Raw genomic sequence first — 18342 nt, forward strand, 5'->3', positions numbered from 1 at the left:
GCACAAGATATCTCGGTGATTTACCATAAAAGTGACAGCTGTGTAAATTCACAGCCGCTCACGTGGACTTAGCTAGTCACGCTTTTTCAAAGTACACTACTTATATATGCATGTACACATACACACATGTATACATGTGCCCAAATACACAGGCGTTAGTGTGCACACGATGTATGATTACGTGGGTGAATGTCTTAGGGGTGACATGAATTTCATGTGATCATATCGCTTTCTGATACACTGCAAATCATTACGGAGAGTGACCAATATAATTTATTCACCAATTATTGACAGATTCATCCCTGACACTTATCAGATCTCCCACACACATCATCTTAAAAGGAAGCTGCCCTGGTGACCTGTGAAGACCATCATTTTAAGTGATTTCCCATCGCCTTAAAGAAATATAGTGAATGACCTATCTCTAGGAGTTGTTGAGATTTGAGAGTTGGAAATTTTGACTCAAGACCAAGATGCTGTCTCTGTGGAAGGACTGACTGACTCTAGAACGTTCCGTCACAAGCTCCGTAATATGCGGGCCAGTACTGGCAAGCCTGCCGCTCACTCAGTCAGCGCAGGTGGTCCTTGTGTATTTACTGGGTTTGGGAAGAGCAGTGAGTGAGTGAAGGATGGCTTTCCTAGACTTCACCACCTCTTGGCACCAGACTTCTCGTCCTGGACAGGGTCAGAAAGTTGTCCCTTGGGTCACAGCACAGTTTGGGTGTGATCTAGGCATCAAACTCCAAGCTGACCCTGGACTCAGTAAGGAGATGCGAAGAGTTGCACGTCTACCAAGTACCGAACAAAGGTTGTTCAGATGCATGACGAGTTCAGCCGTCTGTCCTGGAGAAGCAGTGCCCACCACACACCCAGCATCTGGAACTTCTGGGTGTCATCTGTCCTAAGTAGTCCGCCACGGGGTTCCAGTGCTGTGGCAGCCCCCCAGGGTGACTCTCGGGGGCCCAAACATAAAGGATCCCTATGAGAGAGGCTGGCAGCCCAGGACATCCTCAGAGGGGCCTCGTACACACACCTGATGGAAAGAACTTGAAAGCAAGACTCATGTGGGTCCTGGCGGGAGGAGAGGCTTGCTGATGGATGACGACAGTCATTCTCTGTTCCCTGACTCTTTCAATACATTCCTGAAAAGAAAGATGCTTGTAGCAGTCCACACAAACATTGCCGTGTTTTATTTTAAAATGGCCCATCCCACCTGTGTTACGCAGACCAGGTGCCTGGCCGTGGGACACAGAAGCCGACAGGGAGCGTGCTACTGGGCATTTCGGGACACTGTCCCTGAGGGGACATGCCACACAAACAGCGGTGGGGTTGTTGGAGACTTCTCTGGCCTTTTTGAGACGTCTGAGCTTTCCTGAGTCCAAACCTCTGTCATAAGGGTTCAGCTGCATCAGGGACAAATCAGCGCAGCATGGATGAGTGTTTCCCTCTGATTGCTGGCTTCATGAGAAGGAGCACTGGCTTTCTTTTCTTAACCAGTGGGAGGGTCCTGTGTCCTGAAACACTCATGAGTGACTCAGACCCCTAGGATGACCCGACAGTGTTTCTGGGCCGCTGGGTAGATGATCCCCGATGTACACGGGCCCCTGTTCTGTCACAACGCCATCCCTGGGGTTGGGAGGCAGAAGTGACACTATCACAGGAGAAAATATTGGCCAAGTCGTGACCTCCAACTTCTCTGTTGGCTGAGAGATGAGGAAGTGGACACTTAGTGTGGTGACATCCCTCCGGGGGAGACGGAACTGACACCTGGTTGCCGGCCCCCGGGCGGCGAGGCTGGGCAAACCCACCTCCTTTTCTCGCGTGCACTGCGCGCTGGAGGGCGGGTCGCAGGTCTGACTGGTGCCTCGCTTCTGAGAAGAGGGCCGTGTTTTCCGTGGATGCATTTTGGACTCTTGTTTCTGACATCTGTTGTACCATCTCCTCTGCAGCCCCCGCGCCCTAGGTGACACCGCCTCTTTCATGTAATGGATCCCGGGTGGCATTCCACTGGAATTCAGGCTCGGAGAGTGGCCCGCTGACCACCTCGCTAGCCCGATACTCGTCCTGAGCTGGTGCGTCCGTCAGCCTCTAAGGAACCCCACCAGCCTTTTAGTTTCTTACTAGGTCCCTTTGTGTCAAGTTCCTCTGGAAGGGTGGCAGTGCCTTTTCCAAGGACTTTGCGGCATTCGGGACCCCATCTTCTTTCTGCAGATAATGAGGCAACATAGGTAAGGCAGCTGAGAGGCTGTGACCTTCAAAAACCAAGGTCACAGTCAGCAAGTGAGGGGCCCTGTGTATTAAGAGAGCTTGTCTACAGAGTGTCTTCCTCTCCCCTAAGGAGACAGTCCGGGTTCTCAGAGACAGGCCCAGGGAAATACGTCTGATTGTCCTGCGGTCCGTTACTTTGAGTGACAACTTGAGATTCTGTTGCATGTGGAAGTTTTTAGCTTCCAGTGCTTGGGAAGTGGAGCTATACATAGTACAGCCAGCTTCCGGCATGACTTACAGGAAAGATGGTTAACTGGCCTCACAGCATCCTGATCTCGTAGCTCCTAAGTAAACTGTGTTGAAAAAGTCCCTGGAAAGAACGCATAGTCTCCAGTGGATCTCAAAGCAGAGGGGATATTAAATCCTTTCAGGAGTGAGCGGCTTGACAGGGTGAACCGGGGTGGCAGGAACTCTGTGAAGCAGGAGATCGCTCCCCCGCACCAGCGCCCCTGCGCTGTGCCTGGGAACTGAAGGCACCTTAGTGACACAGAGGGCTTGGCCCTCAACGTCCTTTGCGTGATTCAGGCTTTTGAAATGAATTCTGGTGGTTTCAAGGGTACAGGCTTGTCTGTGTCTTGAGGATGAAGTGCACAGGGGGTGAAGAGGACATCCCGGAGAAGCGTCCCTGAATGCCGTGCCCCGCTCTCTGCCCTCCTGTACCCGCTTCCCCACACAGTCGGTCCACAGCTCTGCACCCCACCTTGCTCTCTGCCTTCCCACTGGGTTCAGCCAGTGGGGGTGTAGCAGGCAGTCCCGGCCAACACAGGAGGGGAGGGGTCGGGGTTTAACACCCCCGGCTCTCTACATGCTGGGTCACTGCAGGTTGGCTGCCAGAGCCACGGGCCCATCCGATAGCTGCCCTCGGGGGTGCAGGGACCATGCCCCCCACACCCCTTCCAGCCGAGGGGTGCGATGGCTCCGCCCACTCCCGGCCCTGAGAAGTGAGTGACCCTCTTGTTTTCAGTGTGAGGAGTCCAATACCAAGGTGTGTGTGATAACACAGTGTGTTTTCTTCTGTAATAAGAACGTTTAACAAGAGGCCTGCCTTGTAAGCACGTTTTTACCTCTGCAGTACAGTGTAGTTAACCGCAGGCAGATCTCCAGAACACGCTCATCCTGCGGAACTGGAACCTTACACCCACTGGGGCGCAGCTCTCCGTGTCCCCTCCCCGCAGCCCCTGGCAGCCGCCGCTCCCTCCGCGCGTCTGCGAGTGTGGCTCTTTCACACGTCGTGTAAGTGGAATCATACGGTGTTTGTCTTTCTGTGTCTGGCTTATTTCACTTAGTGTGATGTCCTTCTGGTTCATTCATGTTGTCACATTTTGTAGGATTTCCTTCTTTTTTAAGGCTGAATGGTATCCCATTGTATGTATAGACCATATTTTGTTGATCCAAACGCTGGACTTTCAGGTTGTTTCTGCGTGTTGACTGTTGTGTAAACATGGAGGTTCACGTATCTCCTCACAAGATCCTGAGGTCAGTTCTCTTGGATAGACACCCAGAAGCGGGGTTGCTGGGTCACGTGGTGGATCTGTGTTAACATTTTTGAGGAACCACAGTACTGTTTTCCTTAGTGGCGATACCATTTTACATTCTCGCTAGGGTGTCCAGAGCTTCCAGTTTCCCTGTGTCCTCCTCAACAGTTGCTGTCTGTTGCCTTTCTGATAAGGGCCCCCTGGCAGGTGTACGGTCGCAACTCGTTGTGCTCTTGACTTGCGATTCCCAGATGATTGCAGTATACCTGTTGGCCATTTGCATGTCTTCTTTGGAGAAATGTCTATTCAAGTCCTTTGTCCATTTTTAAATTAAGACATTTGTTTAAGAGCAGTTTTGGGCTCAAAGCAAAATTGAGAGGAAGGTACAGAGATTACACATACACCCCCTGCCCCCACTCTGGCCTCCCCAGTTATCAACATCCCCCCAAGCCGAGTGTGACACTTGTGACAATTCATGAACCTGCACTGATTCACCAAAATCACCAAAATCCATTGTTTACACTAAAAGTCACACCTATCAGAACAGCTATTATCAAAAAGTCTACAAATAGCAAATGTTGGCAAGGATGTGGAGAAAAGGGAACCCTGGTACACTGTTGGTGAGAATGTAAATTGGTGCAGCCACTATGGAGAACAGTATGGAGGTTCCTTAAGAAACTAAAAATAGAACTACCATATGATCCAGCAATTCCACTCCTGGGTATGTATAGGAAAAAAGATAAAAACACTAATTCAGAAAGATACATGCACCCCAGTGTTCATAGCAACATTATTTACAGTAGCCAACACATGGAAACAACCTAAGTGTCCATCAACAAATGACTGGATAAAAAAGATGTGATATAAAAGACAATGAAATACTACTTAGCGATTAAAAAATAAACAGAATGAAATTTTGCCATTTGCAGCAACATGGATGGACTTGGAGGGCCTTATGCTAAGTGAAGTAAGAAAGAGAAAAACAAATACCATATGATATTACTTATATGAGGAACTTAAAAAACATGACAAACTAGCGAATAAAACAAAAAGAAGCAGACTCACAGATGCAGGGAACAAACTAGTGGTTCCCAGGGGGGAGAGGGTGGGCAACCTGGGGCTGGGGGAGGGGGCGGTACAAACTCCTGGGTGTGAGACAGGCTCAAGGGCATACGTACAACACGGGGGATGTGGCCGATGTTTCGTGATAACCGTTAATGGAAAGTAACCTTTAAAACTGATATTGAAATAAAAAGATGAAATAAGTGATCCCCGGTGTTACATGTTCTGTGGGTCTGGACAAACACATGATGATGTGTATCCATTGTTATGGTGTCATGGAGGGTGTTTTCACTGCGCTGAAATCTTTGGTGCTCCACCCGGTCACCCCTCCCTGCCGCCCGCAGCCCCTGGAGACCACTGACCTTTTTAATGTCTATAGTTTTGCAGCTTCCTGAATGTCACTCAGTTGGAACCGTACGGTGTGTAGCCTTTTCAGATTGGCTTCCTTCATGTAGTCATATGCATTTTGCTTTCTTCATGGTTTTTTTTTTCATGGTTTGATAGTTCATTGCTTTTTAGTGCTGAATAATATTCCACTGTTTATATTCCACAGTTTATTTATCCATTCACTAACCAGAGGCCATCTCTCTTGCTATCTTAAGAACGAAACTAGAGGCATCACACTTCCTGATTTCAAAATAGACTGCAGAGCCATAGTTCTGTGTGGCAGTGACGCACAGACAGACACGTAGACCAGTGAACAGAAGAGAGCCCAGAAATAAACCCTCCCTTAGTCAACCCGTCTTCCGCAGGGGTGCCGGGATACATGAATGGCGTTGGAAAAACTGGACATCTACACACAGAAGAGTGAAATTGGGTCCTGACACCACAAAGACAAAAAAAAAAGTCAAAATGGATTAAAAGCTTCTACATAAGACCTAAAACTATAAAACTCCTAAGAAGAAAACACAGGGGAAAAGTTTCACGACCTTGATCTTGGCAGTGATTTTGTGGACAGGATTCCAACGGAAAAGGCAACAAAAGCAAAAATACACACATGGACGACATCAAACCAGAGAGCTTCTGCACAGCAAGGGGGGAAAATCAAGAGTGAAAAACAGCCTATGGGATGGGAAGAAATGCTGCAAACCCGTATCTGGTAAGGGGTTGACATCCAAAAAAAAAAGAAAAGAAAGAAAAGCAAATTAACTCGGCTTAAAAAATGGTCAAAGATTTGAATAGACTTTTCTCCAAGAAATATTCTAGTTTATATTTTTGCCATGGAAACAAGTGGATGATGTCATAAATGGATGGCATAAACAGGGAAGTGCAGACTTCACAAAAGAGCTGGTCAAAGATGAGAAATAGCTCTGGTTTCCAAACAAACCATTTCAATAGCCAGGAAAACAAAGTCCCTGGTCCGATGAAATGTGTTCTCTAAGGAACCTTCTTTGAGTGTGTTCCAGCACAAATGTCTGTCTCCCGTATTCACAGCAAACTCGGCCAACCTCTGCATTTCCTTATTAGCTGGAAGCTGAATGGCAGGAAACACCCGGGGGCACCAATAAACGCTTCAGAATCTTGTGCCAGTCTCGAACGGGGTAGACGGTCCTGTGGAGCTAGTCTCTTAATACTTTGAAAAATCCCATTGAAACGAGAGATAACGAACTTGAAAGGCAAGTCCTTTTTCACATCAATAAATAAAACATCAAAGTGATTATTGAGCCAAAGACCCAAAGAAGTTGTGCGTAATTTTCAGCATAATAAAGCTGAAATGCGAATTCAAATGAGCAGCCTGACTGGGGGAGAAAGCCTCCGACAATGCCCTCCGTTTCTGGAGCAGCCCTTCTCCCAGGGCGGGGTGCGGCATTAACATCGCGGTGCTGTTGCCCCGCTGTTCTCTTGTGTCTTAGCATTTTTCCAGACAACGGAGAGCCGGTAAGCTACCATTCCCATTGCAGTTCCCAAAGAGCACCCGATGCTGGAGAGCACGGTGGTTAGAAAATAATTAAAATAATTAATAGCACTCTGCAAAATTCTGCCGCGCCCCCGAACATCTATTCACAAACAAGTTTAAAAACAGTCATTCAGCCTGTTCTCGTGAGGTCAGGGAAGTGGCAGCGTCCCTCTTCATGCTGACTCCACGGCCTCCCTGCTTTTTACTGGGGGTCGCGCTGCAGCGCAGCGGTGCTCGCAGGTCAGCCAGTCCCAGAGGGCGTGACTTACGTACCTCTTTCTAAAGTTCGAATATTTACTTTATTAGTCCCTTGTTTTTACCTGACCACCATTAAGTAAATCGAGTGTTAGACTATGCCCTTCCACCGTTTAGGAGTAACAAACATGCTACAAAACATAGAGGACTTTACACTCAGAGAAAATTTGGATTTATCTAGTTCAGCCACATCCCCAGGGCAGCGACCGCCCCCCGCACCTGCAGAAACTGATGAGGTTGTCCAGGGGCCGCCTGGTCCTTCCCAGAGACGTGGCTGACGTCTCCACAGCATGTGATTCCATCTCTGAACACTTGTAATTCTTTAAAAATGCTTTCTAATATTGGTGTAAGTTTTAGACCCTGCCTCCACTCATGACCCTTGTTCTGTCAGAATAAACCAGACTCTCCACTTACTAGGTTTCCAAATAACTAGTCTTCCCACTTTTGTTCTTGGGTGGGGTTGGTTTTTTTTCACACTCTCCTAATACAATTTCGGTATCATGCTGCGAATTCTTGTTTAGTTAAGCTTCAGTTTGGAAAATGTTTCTCTTGAAATACTGAATAAAATACCATAGCTATAAGCTGACCAATGAACATAATATTAGTACTCTACTTCCCCTATTCCAGATCGGCTCTGGTGGGATCAGTAAGTTACAGTTTTAAAAATAAGACACTCATTTTTGGCACTGGTGCCCTTAAATATTTTGAAGCTAAAATTGTCTCTTTTATGTTGCCTGGTGTAGAAGCCGTTGCTATAAGAACTTGAGAAGAATCAGAGTTTTTTATAAAGAAATAATGTGTGTGTGTGTGTGTGTATGTGTGTGTGTGTTGTGTCTGTTCCAGTGAAGCTATTCCAACGCAACAGGGGCCTTACCTCCCTCACGTCTGGCGTCGAAGGCTTGTGTCGTGTACAACCCGCAAGACAACAGATGCTGCACGAAGACACTTGTTAACCTGTTTACCTTTGACAGATCCGGTGCTTATCAAAGCTCGCAGGAGGTGCGGAATTGCAATGGAAGGACCGGACCAGTCTGCAGGGCAAGACGGTAGGGCATGTGGGGAGCGCCAGAGACAGGACCTCCAGGTTTCGTTTCCATGAAGAACCACGAAGCTTCAAGAGTTTGACATCTTTTCAGGGAAAGATAAAATAGGGAACATCGCCTTGGTCTGATAGTAAATGGTTGTATTTAGAGTAGAGTTGTGGTTACAAACTTATATTTCGCTTAACTGAGTGCTTTATTGTTTATGCTTTTTAAAACTACTAGTTTTTATTGAAGTACAGTCAGTTTACAATGTGTCGATTTCTGGTTCACAGCATAATAGCTCAGTCATACATACACATGCACATATTCATTTTCATTATAAGTTACTACAAGGTACTGAGTCTAGTTCCCTGCACTGTACAGTAGAAAGTTGCTGTTTATCTATTTCTATACAGCAGTTAGTATCTGCAGATCTCGAGCTCCTAATTTATCCCTTCCCACCCCCTTCCCACCCCCGGTAGCCATGTTTGTTTTCTGTGGCTGTGAGTCTGTTTCTGTTCTGTAATACGTTCATTTGTCTTTTTTTAGACTTCTGGGTGGTTGGTCTGGATTCTCGGCTTTGCTCTTACCCATTAGCTAGTACAGTTAAATTGTCTGAGTTCTTTAACTTGCAGTCAGTGTTTCTTTACTTGCTTATTTTTATCCCACTTTACTCCAAAAATGATTCAAGGCAGTTTACGGAAATACCTACAGTTCAGCAAGACCAAACAGAGTATAAAAATAGCTGAGTGCATCTGGGCAGGCAGAATCAAAGGCTGCGAGAACAGGAACAAAATCCAGATGTGCCCTGGGTGTTCTCAGGACGTGCTGGCAAATCTCAGCCCCTCACGAGAGGGGAGCCACGGTCAACGTCGGGCTTTCTAGAAGCCAAAGAGGTGACATGACTTAAAATTTCACAGGATTTGCACAAAGTACTTGCTCAGGAAGAGGAACAACTATTTCTGAAAGCAGAGAGAGAGAGATTCTCCTGGGGAAGCTTACCCAATAGAGAAGAACCCACCCACTCAGTCCCAGTCCCCACCTTCATCTCCATTCAGGAACTGGACGCTCGGTGATGTTCACACGATGCCTGCCGGAGCGTGTGCCGTTGTGTGCAGCTTTTAGAAGGTGCGTAACAGTGCCCGTGTCGCATAGCCCAGGTCTGCCCCACGTTTAGACTCAACATGGAGGTTTTCACTTAAATTTAAAGCCCTTGGGTCCATCTGAAATTACCATTTGCTGATCCAGGGGTCTTTAGAAAACCTAATTTCTCACTGGTGTGTACCTTTGACTTATGTGGCTTTCATGTTCAATTACTGCATGAAACACAGGGGTCTTCCCTCCCTGGCCTTTGTGTGGCTGAATTGGACTTCCATCCTTCAGTTAAATCTAACTAAGTAAAGGCACCGAGGAACTTCCCATAAAAGTGAGGCATTGCTGTGCACTAATGAAAGGCAGACTGTCTCCTAGTTACTCAAGTCACAAACACACGGTTGCATCCCCATCAAAGGGGCTGCGCGGCCTGTCCCCAGAGGGTCCCCTTCATTCTGGGGTCCACTGTCAGGTGTGGTGATAAATCCCCAAACCCAAGTTCAGTCCCTGAATTGCTCTACCTTACAGCAAAACCACTTCCCAGGCAACCTCCGTGTGGAAGGGTCCCCGCATTTTGTGTACGTCCAAGGATATTCTTGCATGAACTGCTGTGGGGTGGGGGTAGGAGAGGGGTGGCAATCTGAATCCATCCTACAGTCCCCACCACTGGAGGGACTCGGTGTGGCCAGCCTGGTGGGTCTCCTCTCTTCGTGGAGGTCAGTCCGCGTCCTTCACCCCAGCTGTCTCCCCAGGTGGTCGGCAATGGGGAATCTTTGTGTTGTTTTTTCTCCCCAGACCCTTCCCTCCTGGGCGGTCCATCCCTGATCAGTTATATCAGCCCTCGGGGGTCTTCCTGAAGCATCTGCCTGCTGCTCGCAGAGCCCTGGCGTAATGTCCAAAACACCGAGGGCAGACTTCTCAGTTCACGTGGTCCCAGATCGCTCCGTTGTGCGGCCAGTGACTGACGGGCCTCCCAGAGCTGACCCTCAGGTGCTGGCTGGCTCTCAGCCTCTCTCCCTTTGCAATTTTTCCTTGTTTACTTGCAGAGATTTTTGGGGGTTTTTTTGGGGGTTTTTTGTTTTTTTCTGTTTTGTTTTGTTTTGTTTTGTTTTGTAAGTCCTCAATCCAGGCCAACTTCTCTGGGAAGTCCCTGCTCTCCCTAAGAGATGTGTGTGTGTGTGTGTGTTTTCTGCAAAAGCTTTCTCTGTCTGTCCTGGAAGGTTCCTTCTTGGCTGGGTCACAGCTGGTTCCCCAACAGGAGGAGAAGGCAGTGACCCCTAAGTGAGTTCCAAGTGAATTTGAGTGTCCGCACATCCTTCCGCGCCAGCATGAGCAGGGACAGAGCTGAACACTAGGAGCAAGCCCGACGTTGCAAGACAAGCACAGTTTTTACTCGGTTGCATTAAGAAGCATTCAGCCCTTCCCTGGACCTGCTCACAGTCTGAGAGTTAACCCAAAGTAGGTTTTCTATTTCCAGTCTTCCCCCTCCCCCTCCCCCCTCTCCCAGTAACAGTGTTTCCCCAGTTCACCTTCGTGCCCTGACAACAGCCGGTCACGCTGGGCACACATGAACCACCGAGCATCCAAACACCAATCATTCTGAAAAACCACCTCCAAAGAGGAAAAATACCACAGTTAGCTGAGTGTTTCTTTCCTCCTAATTCTTCCTCATATTCCTCACCCTCTTCTGCTGACTTTTCAGGGTGCAGCTGGAACTCACCCTGCGCTGAGGAGGCATCACCCCGTTCTCTCTGAGTGCTGAGCGCCTGGCCACACACACACCTGGAGCCCGGGGTGAGCCCACGACCCCAGGGTCCCCGTCGCAGCGGCTCCCGTACCCATCTGTGCGTCCTCTTCCTTAGAGCCTCACCGCCCTGACGTCTTCCTGAGCTACTTGAGATGACACCCCTGCCCACCCCTGTAACCCACCCCCCAGTGGGATCCATCTCCTGGACATCCCTTCCCACGTGTGTAATTTGTAACAGTGTTACTTAATAGCTGTCACTTCAGCTACCGAGGGAGCCCCCTGAGGGAAGGGGCCACACCGTGGCCGTGCCGGGGGCCTCAGAACTTCCCAAACACGTGCAGGATGGGTGCGTAAACGTTGGATGCGTTGCCTGGTTTCCCCCACCAACTGTGATGCCTGGCTTTATTAAAAACTGCCCCAGACAGAATTCAAAGTTACAGAATATTACAAAATTTGAACATGGTGTAAACAGGTTTCATCACAGCTCTGGCAATCAAGTCAGCAGAACTCAAGCTTGAAAAAACCTGTCTCTTGGGTCAGTTCAGACTGTTTAATTCTGGCTAAAACGTCCAGACTTCTTTTCCTAAGATAAATGTTCCCCTCATTGTCCATCTGAAGCTGTTGTCAGGAGCAGGTAATGGCCAGCACTTCTCTATACCAAGCCCTCCAGTGCTTGCCTGAGAAACAGAGACGGAATCCTTCATTCAGGAGGCAGAAAAAAGAATCTTGTCTGGGAAAATTACACACAGAGAGTCCCAACAACAAGTGTGAAGCTCTGTCTTCTCTGGTCAGTGTCTGACCGGCCAAAGCCGGTCCCTGGGAGCCCAGAGCATCAACTCAGCCAAACTTGACCCAGAGCCAGTCCTGGGGGCTGGGGGTAGGGGCACTGCACTTCTGGAGAAGGCTTTTATCCACAGCCAAAGAGTCTTTTTTTTTTTTTAAAGGTTTTCAGTGTTTTTTTTTTTAATTGAAGTATAGTTGATCTACGATGTGTTAGTTTCTGGTGTACAGCGTAGTGATTCACTTATATATATTCCTTTTCATACTCGAATTCATTACAAAATGTTGAATATAGTTCCCTGTGCTACACAGTAGGACCTTGTTTATCTAACAGATTCGGAGAGTCTTGATAAACTGATAGAGGAAGAGCTGAAGTTGCTAATTTTTTCCACTTTTGTAAATGTGTATTTTTTCATAACTGAGATCTGGAAGATTATAAGTCAGTAAGAGGGTGGACTGGAAAGTCTACCTGGACATCAAAGACGTACCCGTAGGTAAACTCAGATCTGCCTGCTGGTCGATGCACATCTAAGCTATAGGTCCCGTCTTGGCCTGAAAGGTCAAAAGCTTAGCATGGAAGCTTCACGGAGGTCAAGGCGCAGCTCCTGAGGGCGAGCTCTGGACGGGGTGCTCAGCGCTGTTCCGGGACACGTCTTCGTTCAGGTGGTGCTGCGGGTTCCCCGGGCGCTGCACCCCGGGCAGGGAGCTTCCTCTGCCCTCTGGGGGACCAGCATGAACCCCTGGGATCGGAGAGTCAGAGTGAAGCACTGCTCAAGCAGAAGCTCTCCCGGAACCGTCCGCAGATGCACTGCACCCCCGGCATCCCATCCGGCCGGGTCGGCTCGGTGTAGCTGAAAGTGCCAGACCCTCGTGTCTCTGTCCCCAGGAGGACGCTTGGTGGGTGGCAGGAAGCCAACTGAGGGCACCAAGAAGCTGCACAGGGAGCATCTGTCTGCAGGTAGCGAGGCCAGCCGGCAGGGCAGAGGGGCCGGGCCGGTGGCGTGCAGGTCAACCCCCGAGGGCGGGGTGGGCCTGTGGGGAAACAGGAAAAGGAGAGGAGGGCGTGGGGCGGAGCAAGGAGACCGGAGCTGGGTGCCTGAGCTGGGGTGGAGGAGGCCCTGGGCAGAGCTGGCCTCACCTCCTAGGCACAGAGGCACCCTTCGGGGACAGAGCCCAAGGACAGAAGACCAGGTCCCTGCTTTGCTGGGGAGCACGGGAGTGTGGGCTGGAAGTCTCTCCCTCCCTTTTTGCTTTTGCTTTTAGTTCTTCCTCCCTTTTTACAAGCGGTTCCTAAGAACCCTGGGGAAAGCAGGTCACCAGTCCCGGTAACTTTAACTGATCCAAGCTTCCCAGGTCAGGACCCAGAGGCAGGCCGCGAGGACTGTGAAGTCCTTAAGCTCCATGAAGTCTGTCCTCGTCTTCATACCCCAGTCCTCCGCCCAGGACTCCGACATCCCCTCCTCTCTGGGGACGGCCAAGCAGGGTCTGGGCCATCAGCAGGGCAGGTGGGGACAGATGCAGGGCTGGGACTGGTGCGGCGCGGGTACCCAGTCCCGGGAGCCGCTGCAGCCCTGGAAACGAAGCGGTGTGATCACCCAGCAGTGTCCACGCGTTCAGAAGGCTGCACCGCAAGGTGGAGGATGGAGTCTGCAGGGGTCACAGCGATGGCCGATGACTCCTGAGAACCAGATCAGCCAGCAGTCCAGGCTGGAGCCAGGGCTGGGGGAGCAGGAGGGACAGGGACCGGCTTCTGCTGGAGAGACTGAGGAGTCAGCACGTGCTGTTTCTCGGGTCTGAGTCCTCGGAGTTCACTGCATCTCCTGATATCCCCTGGGTCTCCATGGTCCCAGGAGGTCTGCCGCCATCATTGGAAATGTCCCCTAAATACCTGTGACCAAACGATAAGGTCCCTTGGGGGCCCCGGGACTGAGCGAGCCAGGGTCAACAGCAGCAGCAACCATCTCTCCGGCTGCCGTGCTTTCTTTACCCCCAGCGTGTTGAGTTTCCCGCTGAATTTCGGCGGTTGGGGAGATTTACAGGGGAAAGTGAAAGAGCAGCCCGGAGCTGGGCTGCACGTCCCTGGAACGCGGGGCCAGCACGCCCCACTCCCCAGAGAGCGTGCATCTCGCGGGCCTGCAGCCATGGGGACTTTTGGGCTCTCCCTGCACCTGACGTGCTTAGGCTGAGGAGGATTTGCAGCTTGGGCCTGTGGACTTCCATGTCCTCTGCGCCCGTGCTTCTGCAAGACTGTGCTGTAGAAAGAACATCCAAACCCAGGGATGGTGATGACTGCTGTTCCCTGAGGATGCACGGAGCCCGAGTTTCGGAGGACCATCTGTGACATTGACACGAGCTCCAAGACAGGCCCTCGGTGGGCTTATCTACCTCTGCTTAATACACTGTCCCAAAGCTCGGTGGCTTTAAACAAGAGGTCTTATGAGTGTATCTCATGACAGCACGGACTGGACTTTGGACGAGGCACCGCCAGGGGATCCCATCTCTGCTGCCTGATGTCTGGGTCCTCAGCTGCTGGCTCGGGGCTGGGAGCACTGGGCATCCGTCCCTCCACATGCACAGGCCTTCTGGCTGGGAGCACCCCACACCATGGTGGTCAGACCGGTCAGGGCTCCCAGAGTGACAGGAAGTGGGAGCTGCCTTGCCCCAAGGTTGGGCCCTGGAACGTCACCTCCTCCAGTTTCTACTGACCAGTCACAGAACCCACTAGGGTGCAAGGGGCCGGGGAGACAGACTCCACCTGTCAAGGGGAGGCATGTCTGAGATTTGACTGCCACTTTGAATTCACCACATTTTATCATCCCCATTTTATGGAAGAGCAAACTGAGGCACAAGAAGCCAAATGATTTCTATCTTACAGGAAACACAGCGGAGGTGGGAACAATGACCAGCCCTCAGTCTGTTCTTCCCAGGACACAGCCCTGCTCTCAACCTGTGAACGTCCCGTTCAAGACGAGGCTTGGTGCCAGGCAAACTGCTTTCCCACGGGGTTTAGAATAAAGCACAGCAAATCACTCTGCCCCCCTTCTGTGGATTGCCTCACTCACCCAGGGGGCGCCTGCGATGCAGCTGTAGAAGCTAAAGCTTGTGTCCTGTTTGAGAGGTTGTTCAAGGTAAAAGAAGAGGGAGAAATACACATGAGTAAAGTCACCAATGTAAATGGGAGCTACCTGGCCCCAGGGTAGGTTTCCGTCCCCGAGACGGTAGAAGTGTATTTACAGTATGAAACGAGCTGGAATCCAATGGGAAGCCCTTGTTATTATTAGATTTCCTCTCTAGAAGGATTTGTAAATGAAAACATAACTTGCTATTTTAGTGTTTTGTTTTTCAGGGAAGAAAAACCCTTTGCAAAAACACATCTAAAAGGAAAAACTTACCCATTTCAAGCCCTTGTTTATTTTTTTATTTGCCGGGCTAAAACCGTCTCCTTTCATGTCTGATTTCGTTGGGCGCTGGGGAGAAGGAGGGTCTCTGCCTTTTTCCGAGTCTGGGAGGGCTCTTCCCAAATGCAGGCAGGACCGAGTCCTTCCTGAGCGGCCTGGAGCGCCGCCCGGCGGGCGGGCGGGGGAAGGCAGGCCCGGAATGCTTCTGGGTTACGGTCCCCCTGGATATTCTGGATCTTTCTCTAGCGTGTGTCCTACCCCAGTGTGGTGATCTACCTCCTCAGCTACCGGCAGTCTCAAGAAAAAGGGTCTCATGGCTGCTTTTGCAATCCCGGCGCCTCCGCGGGGCTGAAATGCTTGCGACTGAGTCACCTTCGTGCCGTGGACCGCGAGGACTTGCTCAGCTCCTTCATGCGCGTATGTTCACGTCTCATCATGCAGGTGCGGGGAAATCGGCTCTAACCCAGAGATGATGCTGCCTGGAGATCTTAAGCCATCATTCCACCCTGCCTGATTCCAGACAGACCTTGACTCGGGACCCCGCTCCACCCACGTGCGGCCGCCCACCCCTCCGTCCTGCAGGCGAGTGGTCCACGGTCACCCTCCCGCGCGCGCTGTCGCAGCCCCTTCCGGCCGCGGTAGTCTCCCCGAGCACATCGCACACACTCATTTCACTCTTTCCCGCTTGTCTGCCACCACCCCCAGCACCACCCCTCCCTGGGCGAGCGCCAGGCAGGGTTTTCTGTCTCTGACATTCGGTGATCTTTACCGCCCTAGCCTGGAGCAGTGCCTGGCACGGAGCGCCCCCTCCACATAATTCCCCTAGAGTGAATGCCCGAAGGGCGAACTGGACGACCCCAGTTCTCAGCCGGTTCTCCCGACAGCTTCCAAGTGCGCGGTTCTGCAGGACTTTCCCTTTGGAAGATGCATGTTGTTTTTAGAATGTCATAGAAAAAAGTCAAGCATTATTAATATTTTAAGTTGTATTTCAAATTTCGTAAGTTGCTTTTGCACAAAATATAACCACATGAATATATTCTTTTTGCAAGATAATTGAATTATTGCAACTTAAGACTAAAGTCCTCTTTACAAATACATCTATGCAAAATTTTTTTAATGGCCGTGCTGGTGCTTGAACCCAGGACCTCGGGTATGCTATAAGCATGCTCTCCACCACTGAGCTATAAACATCTCCCCCCTCCCACCCAGGATATGGTGTTAAAAAGAGACCATGTACAGGGTGAAACTAGGTCATCCACAAGTGGTTCAACAAAATATACAGTAGGATTGCACTGAGCCAAGTCAGTGGGTTGCTTTTACCTGATATTCAAAGAGAACTAGCAATGTTCCACATATTTTTCAGTCTTCTTAAAAGTGATACCCATCCAAACGACTGCGTTTCAAGTGCACGTGAAACGATCTGTTCGTAAACATCAAAGCCACAGATCTTTCCGGCTTTACTGCACTCTGAGCGCGCAGGCTGACTTTGCCTACAAAATAGTGAGGGGCCTCGCTTCCCGGTGGAAAGTTTAGTCGTGAACGCAAAACGTGGCCGGAACAGGACCGCGTAATCCAAAGTCTGCATCACTTCAGGTTCGAGGCCTCGTGGCTGTAGACGTGCGTGCAGGTGGCTTCCCCTGGCGTTCGCAGGGAGAACTGCAGGGCCCACGGACTCGGCTGGGAAGTATCTCCGCGTCCAACGTGAGAAACAGGCTCTGGCAACTTCAACTCCTAACTCCAACTTTTAAATTAGTGGAATTCCAAAATACTACCATTTGCAGTAACGTGCACTGTGATTTTTTCCGTTAAAAGCATTTGAAAATCTGTGACTGGTCAATGAACCTAAGAGGCGGTAATGCGTGAGTTGTTAGACTAAATTACAGTCGACCACTTGAACAAGGGTTTGAACGGTGTGGGCCCACTTACATGGGGTTTTTTTTCTTAAATACACTGGAAAATTTGGAGGGGATTCGCAATAATTTGAAAAACTCGCAGATGAACGGCATAGCTTAGAAATACTGAAAAAAGTTAAGAAAAGGTTCAACATGTCATGAAATACAGAAGATATATGACGAGACTCGTCTCTCTTTACCTAGGCATAAGGTGAGTGATACTTAATATAAAATTGATGATGTGTTCATTTTCTTAGTGTTTTATAACGTTGCTTTCAAAGAATTTCATTACCATACAGTGTTTCTCTCTGCCTCATAACTGGAGAAACTGCATATCAGACAATTATCACGGTAAGTGATTTTTTAAATGTAATAATGTTTCCAATACTATATTATGAATACGGATGTAAAACTGTATGCTACTAAAATTTCATAATGATTCGTTCGCTACTGTATCAGCGAGGCTACAGTGATGCAGTCACGTAGATTACACTAGGCAACCGTAAAGTATCGGTAGTTTACACTTGCAAATAAACCTGAATTTATTTTCCACGTTATCTTTTAATCTCTGACGTCTAAGTGTTAGTAGTACGTAAAACAGCTGCAGTGTTTCGTATCATATGAGACAGTATTGACATAGGTACTGACAGACGGTTCGTCTTGTCGGCAGGCCGTGCAAACTTAGGGTGTCAGCACAGCACAGCGCGGTAAACACACGTCCTCTCCCTTGTGCTTTTCCTTTTCTTGTTTTGAGGTGGGGTTAGTTTACAGTGTTGTGTCAGTTTCTGATGTGCAGCAGAGTGTCATACATGCCTATACATGCATTCATTTTCATATTCTTTTTCACCATAAGCTACTACAAGATATTGACTATATTTCCCTGTGTCCTTTGTGATTTTCCTAATAACGTTTTCTTTTCTCTAGCTCGCTTTGCTGTTAAGAATATAGTATGTAATACACATAATGTACAAAATACGTGTTAATCAACTGTTCGTGTTATTGGTAAGGCCTCTAGTCAACAGTGAGTTATCGGTAGTTAAGTTTTGGGGGAGTCAGTATCATATGTGGATTTTTAATTCCCCAGGGTGTTAGCATCCCAACCCCTAACTTGCTCAAAGGTCAACTGGACTACAAAAAAGATACGGTTTTTCAGGCCATTTCAGTTCCTCGAGTATGGATTTTGGAGTCAGTTGGTCCTGGGTTCCCATTGATTGGCTGTGTGACCTCTGGCGAGTTTCTTAGTTTCTCTAAGACTCAGTCTCCTTATACGTGTTTGGTCAGCAAGCAGGGGGAGTTGCCATCAATCAGCATGGGTGAATGAAGGAGGAGCAGGTCTGGGGAGCACAAGGAGTTCAGATTTTGACAGGTTCTATGTGAATCTTCAGACTTCTGAGTGCACACCAGACACAGGAATCCGCATAAGTAATTCTACATCTTAATCTCATAGAGATTCG

The 18342-nt window shown here is 49.3% G+C and overlaps 1 long non-coding RNA gene across 2 annotated transcripts; it reads left to right on the plus strand.

The window, feature by feature from the left end:
* Window positions 1-3972: 3972 nt before the first annotated feature.
* On the plus strand, window positions 3973-15407 carry LOC140689054 (uncharacterized). 2 transcript variants are annotated; one of them, XR_012063940.1, is made up of 5 exons: window positions 3973-9107; window positions 9867-10061; window positions 10292-10529; window positions 10774-10865; window positions 14474-15407. It is a non-coding gene; the product is annotated as an uncharacterized lncRNA (long non-coding RNA). The 2 variants fall into 2 exon arrangements; XR_012063939.1 differs by lacking the exon at window positions 14474-15407 and having other exon boundaries at window positions 10774-11245.
* Window positions 15408-18342: the final 2935 nt, after the last annotated feature.

Source organism: Vicugna pacos, chromosome 24 (genome assembly GCF_048564905.1).
Source record: "Vicugna pacos chromosome 24, VicPac4, whole genome shotgun sequence".
Classification (NCBI taxonomy): Eukaryota; Metazoa; Chordata; class Mammalia; order Artiodactyla; family Camelidae; genus Vicugna; species Vicugna pacos.